Source organism: Oreochromis niloticus, unplaced genomic scaffold, assembly GCF_001858045.2.
Source record: "Oreochromis niloticus isolate F11D_XX unplaced genomic scaffold, O_niloticus_UMD_NMBU tig00008388_pilon, whole genome shotgun sequence".
Lineage (NCBI taxonomy): Eukaryota > Metazoa > Chordata > Actinopteri > Cichliformes > Cichlidae > Oreochromis > Oreochromis niloticus.
In genome coordinates this window covers 1-8,751 of record NW_020329163.1, presented here as the reverse complement: position 1 = coordinate 8,751, position 8,751 = coordinate 1, and the positions used below count along the sequence as shown (strand labels likewise).

Below are 8,751 nucleotides of genomic sequence, written 5' to 3'. Positions count from 1 at the left end.
TGAACGCCAAGACAAATCCCGCTAGTGGAACTGATCACAGCCACAGAAAGAGCAATTTGAAAGACAATATTGCAGACGTGGAAGCAGAGCAACTACGGGCAGACGTTTCGGTCTGTCTCAGCAACGCAAAGCCCCAGCATCCAACATCAGCATGGAAGAGAGGAAGGCACTCCCATCACATTATCATCCTTTAGGCAGACAAAGGTAGTGCACAGTTTTTGCTAAACCAGCCAGACTATCATGAGAACATTTCGTCACTGCTCAGTGACGAAAATACTTATGAGCCCCTAGGACCCAGGAAATGGTTACAGGAAGAGGTGATAGACTGTCTGAAGTAGCAGGTTAGCCTTCTTAGATTGTGACATTTCCATCAGTAATGGGGGACATCTAAAAGCTGATGTGTACCGTAAACCTACCATACGGATCAGTATTTAAGGTTTGACTCTCATCATCAATGGAGCATAAACTGGTTGTCATCAGGAAGCTACAACAGAGAGCGAACACCATCCCCACAGTCACAGCGGCCAAAGAAGCAGAAGAACAACATCAAGATGCCCTGAGTAAATGTGGTTACTCCAGCTGGACTTTGTCAAGCTGGGAAGGCACCTAAAGAAAGCTCCAGCCGATCAGGAGAGAAGGACAGCTGCCTTCTCGAAAGCCTGTAGGGATCCCGTATGCATCAGGAGTATCAGAACATTTGAGATGCATTGTTCTAAACACCACATCTCTGTGGCTTGAATTAAGAGAACAAACGTTATAGATTTCCTTACCTGGATACTGGATTACCTTTAAGACCTACCATAGAACCAAGTCCGCCAGAGCTTATATTATATTTTTACATGCTGTAGTGCCATTTTGGGAGCATTTCAAGTTGATATACATCAATACAACCATTATAACCCAAATTTTAATAATATGTATGCATTAAGTGCATAGTAAGTACATAAATTGCAAAAAAGTGCAATAAACTACAAAAAAATTGAAAATCGTTTTTGTTTTTTTAACATATATTTCTAGTTAGAGAAATTTAAGAGGCTTATCCCTCAAAACTGTAAATACAAAAAAGTTTCACAAACTAGTTTCCCACCACAGGAAATTTATTTTAAGTGTCTTCATAGTTTTATTTTTGAAATACACCAATTTTCATATACTGCAGGAAAATCGAAATAAATATTATAATGCAAATTTGCGAAAAAACAGCATATGCATCAAAATAAACTATTTCCAGCAGTGCAATATGAGTCCTAAGCATCCCAGAAACGACACAGAAAGTCATAAAGTCAAACATAACTTTTAAAAACACAAGTATAGGCTCATAAGCCCCTGATGGTAAAAGAAACTACATTTCCGCAAAATGACGTCACGTCCGTTTCGGGCAGATCACGGTGGACATTGCGCTGATGGAGTAGGAAGTGTTACGAACAGCTGATCGGATCGGCAAAGCGTGTTTCTGGAATATTATGTTTTTGTTGCTGCAAGCGCTTTTTATGCAGTTTTTGCAAAGCTATATGTGGAAGGAAACCGTGACCTAGGACAAGCTGATGGCATAAAATGTAAGTACAACTCCTCCGGTTTCATATGCAAAAAAAATATTGCGCTAGCTTACATGGTTGCAGTGCTACCGGGATTTAAAAACAGTTACGCACAACAGAGCGTGCCCGCTCCGACCGGCTTTAAAGGGTTAACACAATCGTCTTTGGTGGCATCTTTGCTTCTGGAAATTATACTGGGATAGTTCCTCCCTCCAGCACTCCACGGTCACAGTCAGTTGTTAGCGGGAGTAGCATTCATGTGATCAAAAATAGACCAGTGGGGAATTAGCATCTCTAAACAACAAATCAGAAAAGTTTGATTTTGCAGGTTGAAAAGATTGATCCAATCACTCTGAAAAGACTTTCTAACAGCTCTTCTCCCTTTTAATGTCTCACAAAAAAAGAAAAACATCCCTGCTCATCCTAAAATAATATCAATAATTATTTCTGCAGATTTGTGGAGGGGAATTGGAAGCAGGAAATCGCTGCACGTCAGCAGGTGAAAAGAAAGAGAGGGAGGAAGTTAAGTTGGACATGTGTGTGTGTGTGTGTGTGTGTCACAGAGATCACACAGCTGAGGCATGTGGAGGTGTACAGCACATAGGTGTTTTGACTGACAGCTTCTAGCTGTAATCACGTGTATGATTGTTTCCACATGTGAAACGGATGTAAAAATGATTGGATGAAAATCCCCCGTGGCCGGCAGTCTGAATAAAGGCTGTGAAGTCGTGTCAACATGGTTTCAGTTATCCTGCAGGAAAGTAAGACTTTAACTTTTTATTTGATACATCAAAGCGTGAAGGTATGCAAGAGGGACTACTTTTACACACATGTAGACTATGTACTGATGTTTCAAGTATATTTTTTTTGTCTCTAACCACAAGATCAGATGTTTTCTGATAGTGAGTGAGGGTTTTTTTCCAGAGAGAGCAAATGTTTTTAATATATTGATCATTTTTGAGCCATTTTAGTTCACAATGGAGAGATCTGATGAAACTAAAATAATAATTTTAGTCAATTTAGTCCATGGAATAGGCTGGAAAATCATGGGGAGACCTTTGCCTGTTCACATTTCTCTCTGGTGCGATATCACACCCCATTGTGCCAATGAGTTTAATCAAAGGATGAAAACTAACATTTTGTACCCGAAAAACTATTGAGTATGGATGCAGTCATTTTGTAAATGATTCTGAAAAAAAAAACCTTTAAAAATACAAGATAAATAATTGGTTCTCTTATATTTTTTTTATTTTTTACATACAGAATAATTAGCTAGTTCAGTTACAGAGCCAATGCATAACACCACCACCTCAAAGTGCTTTATATCATCAGCTAGGCCATACAATACCAGAGAGAAGTCCAAAAATCACTCCCATTTAATAGGAAGAACCATTCAGCAGAACCAAGCTCTTAGGTTAAAGAAAAAACATAAAAGAGGAAGAACGATCAACAAAACACAGACTACAGGAGAGAGAGGGCATTGTTAATGACGTTCAGCAGTGGCACATAGACACGTGGAGAAGAAATGCTGTGTCCATCATGGGAAGGCCTCCAACAGACTGATGTAAGATGCATAACTAAGTGATGTTTCAAAAAGGAACACTTTAAGGCTAACCTTAAAAACACAGGGACGTCTGTCTCCTGAATCCAAAGTGTAAATGGTTCTACAAAGGAACCTGAGACTTGAAGGCTCTGCCTCGCATTCTACTTTTAGAGGCTCTAGGAACGACAAGCAAGCCTGTAGTCGTTGATCAAAGTGCTCTACTGGGATAATATGGCACAGTGAGATCTGTAAGTTATCATGGCACATGATAATTCAAAACTTTGTATCTCAGGAGAAAGATTTTAACATTAGAACCACCTGTGTAATACTGTGTAGCTGACCTACCATAGATGAACACAAGACTTTGACAGTGAATTCTTTCAGGAGGTTGGAGCGTTCATGGATTGTTGTCAGCAGTTTGTGCCGTTAACACAAGGGACGCTTCACAGTCACAGTAACAATAAATGCCAGAACCATAGACTGCATATAAATATGAATGTAGCTTTGGCGTTTGGAAAGTGAAGCCAGTAATTCAGCTTTCAGTATTCCTGATGGCCGTGAGGAGGGAACTCATTTGGTTTCGAAAATAATTCTTCTTCTATGGAAGTCTGGAAAACAAAGACTTTGATCCACAACCTCAGGAAACACTTTCCTGATGAATTCGTGGCCAGAGTCACTAGTTTCAAGTCTTATTTAATACAATGTGACTTTCATTGTATAAATTATGTTCTCCTTTGTGTAACTGACAACTTGCAAGCCTTTGAGCGTGTGCCTCAATTAAACAGTGAAATCCACACTCACTTGTCACATCCCAGATTCAACATGTCTAGACTGTCACGGCAAAAGTGCACAGCTTGAGGCTTCATAACAAGTTTTTGCAAACTAATGGATGGACTCACAACAGTGACAGTCTGTGGCATAATGTTGCTTTCTAAAGATATGACCGGTGTTTTCTTTTGGCTTTTTTTATATATATATTTTTCTCATTTTTTTCTGAATTACAATATATGAGATTATTTCTTGTTCATCCCATAAGAGCACTCAGTTTCATAACAAGAAACCGAGGGTTCTTCATGTCTGGTTCAGACATGAAATTAACCAAAACATTGGTCCAACTCATGCATTTGCCACAACAAAGAAGGCAGATGTTGTAAATTCTCCTCAGCATCAACTCCACATGCCATCGTCCCTATTCTTCATCTCATTACTTGGCATATATAATCTCTGGTGTACTGTGGCTTTTGGGGCAGGGAGACAGAGTGAACTATAAAGGGTTTATACAAGCTGAGGAGTGGAGTTAAACTGGAAGGCAGTCTGCATGTTTGTATGGAAACAATTCTTTCATGAGTTGCAATTCTGTTTGATTCCAGATGTAAAAAGCCACAGGGAGAGAAAGATGCATATCAGTCTTGACACCTAAATCCAGGATGATGCTGCACTTGAAGTGCTATCCTAACCTCACCGAAAAGACTACATTTAGCAAAAGTATTCTCTGTGCATTTCTTTTCCTAAGCAATAATGATTCTGAACAAGCAGGATAGAAATTCTTCCAGTTATATTAAAGGATCCACATACTTTTTGGGGAAGAAAAGTGAGTTAGGTAACTTTAAACTTTGCATATTTGTTGGTGTAAGACAGGCTGGTCTGAGTATTTCAGAAACTGTTGATCTGCTAGGATTTTCCCACACAACCATCTCTGGGATTAAAAAGAGGAACATATGCAGTGAGCAGCAGTCCTTTGAGTAAAAATGCCTTGTTGATGTCAGAGGAGAATGGCGAGACTGCTTCAAGATAATAGGAAAGCAGAAATAACTCAAATAACCACTCATATCAACCAAGGTGTGTAGAAAGACATCTCTGAATAACACATTGAATCCTGTAGCAGATGGTCTACAACAGCAGAAGACTACATCAGGTCCCACTCCTGTCAACTAAGACAGCACAGGCTCACCAAAATTGGAAATTAGAAGACTGGAAAAACAATATGAGCAACATTCAGAAGGTAGGGTCTGAATTTTGCATAAAAAACACGAAAGTGTGTCTCCGTCATGCCTCGTTCAGGCAGTTTTGCTATACTATTGGCTGTAAATTACTTCAGGTGAATGGAATGTCTCTAAATGCTCATCTCAGCCAAAAAGCTAAGGATTTTTTAAAAACTGTGAATCATGCAAAACCGCTCTGGTAAAATGCAGGAATTGTTTTAAAAAAGGGAAATGAGCATAATAAGTTCCCTTTGACAATAATTTTTTTTAAAAATCACAAATTATTATGATCCTACTTTAAGTCTAATCTCTGTACTCAAGTAATTACACTAAGTCATGCAAATGTTTTGTGTTTGTTCTTGACAGGAAGCACGTTTTCTTTCTGGCTGCTTCTCTGTGGTCTGACCAGGAACTAACTCATCCTTATTCTAGAAAGTGAACCACAACATGTGGCAACAGAGCCCACAAACATGAGCTCATTCCTCTTGAGGGAAACTAGCAACTGAAAAAACAGAGATAGAAAGAGAGAAAGTCCCAGTGTTCCTCTCCACATCCATTTGTCTTTGGACTACATTCCTGCTCCTCTTCCTCAAATGAAATGGTTATCCCTGCAAACAATGAGAAGACTGAGCTGCAGGAGCATCTGCAGCATGTGAAGTGGGACATGAAACAAAAATTGGCTCACAAGGTCGAGGTCAACTTCAGCATCAGCACATTCTTTGAGCCAAGGCGTTGGAGAGAAAGCAGGCGCGAACTGAAAATGGCCCTAGTCTCTTCCTAACATGCTTTTATTTCCCACATACTTCGTGATCAGCAGGCCTCAGTATGTTATCAGGTAATACTGAGACAAACAGCTGCTTACGTGCTGAAATGTGGATGTATTATTTGAGAAAAGCATTACACATGAATCAGAAGAACAATACATTTTGACCAATAGGCTAACAATTAAAGTAAACTCATCAGTATTAAAATACAGCTGGAAAGGTGAACTGTTCCTACTTTAAGAGCAAGTGCAAGTGCAGGCAGATATGTTGCAAAATGTATTTACATCATAATAAATACAAAAAAAGAATGTGCAGAAAAATCTGAACTCTAAACTCACACCTATGATATTAATTTAAAATCATAGTTGACCTTTTCGAGTTATTGTAACAAAAAAGGAAAAAAGTCTTTTCTGTGGCTAAGTCCTCAATTTTCCTTTATTCCTTGTAATGTTGTCAGTCTCCATATGAGTCACGTTGACCACGTGCTGTGTGCTTCATGCTTTGCTCTGGAATGTCAGGTTCAAATAGCATGTACCCGATATTGCCTTGCCATGCCATGCCAGAGATATAAGATTGTGTGTAACTGTAAAATCAAATGACTATTATTTATTTGCAATAAAATAACATAAAACACACACCAAAGTACACACAGGACTTTTATTAGTAAGTTACAATGCGGACACATGCACTGCCAAGGACATTTAAAAAAAAATAATACTATGACATTTCATCATGTTTCAGTTAAACAAGTTAAGAATCAAGCAGTTAAGTAAGAAAAGATTTTTTCTGTTATAACAATTAGAACATGTATGATTGAACACAGAAGAAACATGCACTTTACTGCACTGCAACATAGAAAATTATCCTAAGTGTAGAAAAACATATCATTTTCATTTGACAAACACTTGATGATACAAATGTGTTTGCAGTGACTGACTCACCCGAGTTTCTTCCAGAAGCCACAGGTTAACAGGTTAAAGGATATTTATTGTCACACAGCATGTTCTTTGGAAACTTGTTCAGCGCAGCGGTTTGAGAAAATATCACAGGCTGTCTGAGCGAGCAGGGTTTCCTTGATGTGTACCCCTCCAGAGGCAAGTGCGGTGTTGGTGGTGCATCACGGTGTAGTGTGATGTACCGGGTTGTCAAAACCGGCTGCTGACATGACAGAACACTGCCCTCCTGCACCAGCCCAAAGGCACTTTCCACAAGGGGCTTGTCAGGTCAGGGATCTGGTAATGGACCCACAATGCCTCTGTAGAATCCACTCCTAAAGAAAACATCAATGACAATAATGTAAGGAAGAAGGTTATTATACTGAACAACAACTAAACTAAAAAGTGTGAAACAGTGGTGCATAAGTTAGAGACTGGGATGTATATATGTACATGACTGAGTTAGCCGTCTTCAGAAAGTGTAATGTTGTATGTAATTAATACCTATTCTGACACATGCATGTATGAACAAATAGCAACATGCATTTGTAACACAGGAAACCAAATTTTACAAATCTAATTACCGTACTCCAGTCTGGGCCATCCTATTTGGTACCGGCTTAGTGAAGATCATAGAGTTGATAGGTCCTGGCTTCACACCCTAACAGAAGACACATTTACTATGGATGGTGTTGCTGTTCATATGTAAACATGGTCTAATTCAAAAACTTTAACCTTATTTAAATTACCACTGTCCGTGGCTTTGCCATTGCTGTTCAGATTCGGTGCAGCTATGCACAGGGGGACAACCGCACTCTGAGTTGTGAGTAGTGTGCTGTTTGGAAGAGCAGTGCCACTGTGTGATTGCACATAACAGCACCTGCCACACAGGAGCACTGGCGATGAATCCAGAAGCTTAATCTAAGAAGAAAGAACTAAAATTAAAAATGTAACATCATCTTCATGGAAGAGCCGAACAGGAACATAGTTCAGTGTTATGGTTACTGACCCCTACAGGCTTACCCTCCTGAATGCTTAGTGTTTCCTTCTCTCCCTATTAAAACAATTTAACCATCCTTGATAACTGTAATAACTTAGATTGTGTATATTTGCAGTATTAACTTGGTGTAAATTTGTTTCTGATCACCCAAACACATCTGACTAGTCAAATTAGGTGTGATAAAGCAGGGGACAAGGAAAACATTCAAGTTGATGGCCTTCAGGAATGAACTTAACTAATGCTTAAATGAACTGAACCCCACTGAACAGGATTAACAACTTTACACAGCTTCCTGCCTACACTTAGTCTGTGTGGTGCCTCACTCTTCCTCATTGACCTGTAGCACAGGCTCTCACACCGACCTCCCTGTCAACCTGTGTTTTTTTGGATACTGAATAAAGATACAAGAACCATTAGCATTATTTCTGTACTACTCATGTCAACACGTCTTAAACATATATACTTTACACGTAGCAAGAGTAGCATTGGGTAGTTAACTACCTGCTTAGTTAGCCAACTACCTAACGCTATTATAAAAGTGTCTAACAACAAAAGTGACATTAGTTAAACCTCAACTATAAACACCGTTTAAGGAAACATGTAATGTAGAGAATTGACATCAAATGAAACACATAGCGGAGTAGCGTAGTGTTTGCATTTCACGTAGCTAACGTTTTTGTCGGTTAATTTACGTTTTCTTACCTTCGTATTGTGTATATATGATGCAGCATATAACTTAAATCCTTTATCTAACATGCTGACGGGGTTTGTCGTCACTCTGTAAATCCGATGAACATCAATGATGTTCAAATTGGAGCTCTTGTAGGACGAGTGCAAACGCGGAGGTCGGATTATGAATGAGTGGGAGGAGTTGCGCCATTGAAGGAAGATTACATGACGCGTCAAAAGGCTGAGTGCTTTGAAGTGCGGCCGTGCTTTGAAGTGCGGCCGTTAGGTCACGCCTACTGGGGCATAAATAGAAGTCAAAAACAGCA

The 8,751-nt window shown here is 39.3% G+C and overlaps 1 long non-coding RNA gene across 1 annotated transcript; it reads right to left on the bottom strand.

Moving 5' to 3' along the window:
* Nucleotides 1–6,892: 6,892 nt before the first annotated feature.
* On the bottom strand, nucleotides 6,893–7,557 carry LOC109199385 (uncharacterized). The gene is made up of 3 exons (XR_002059792.2): nucleotides 7,506–7,557; nucleotides 7,341–7,417; nucleotides 6,893–7,091 (listed from the first exon to the last, which is right to left on the bottom strand). It is a non-coding gene; the product is annotated as an uncharacterized LOC109199385 (long non-coding RNA).
* Nucleotides 7,558–8,751: the final 1,194 nt, after the last annotated feature.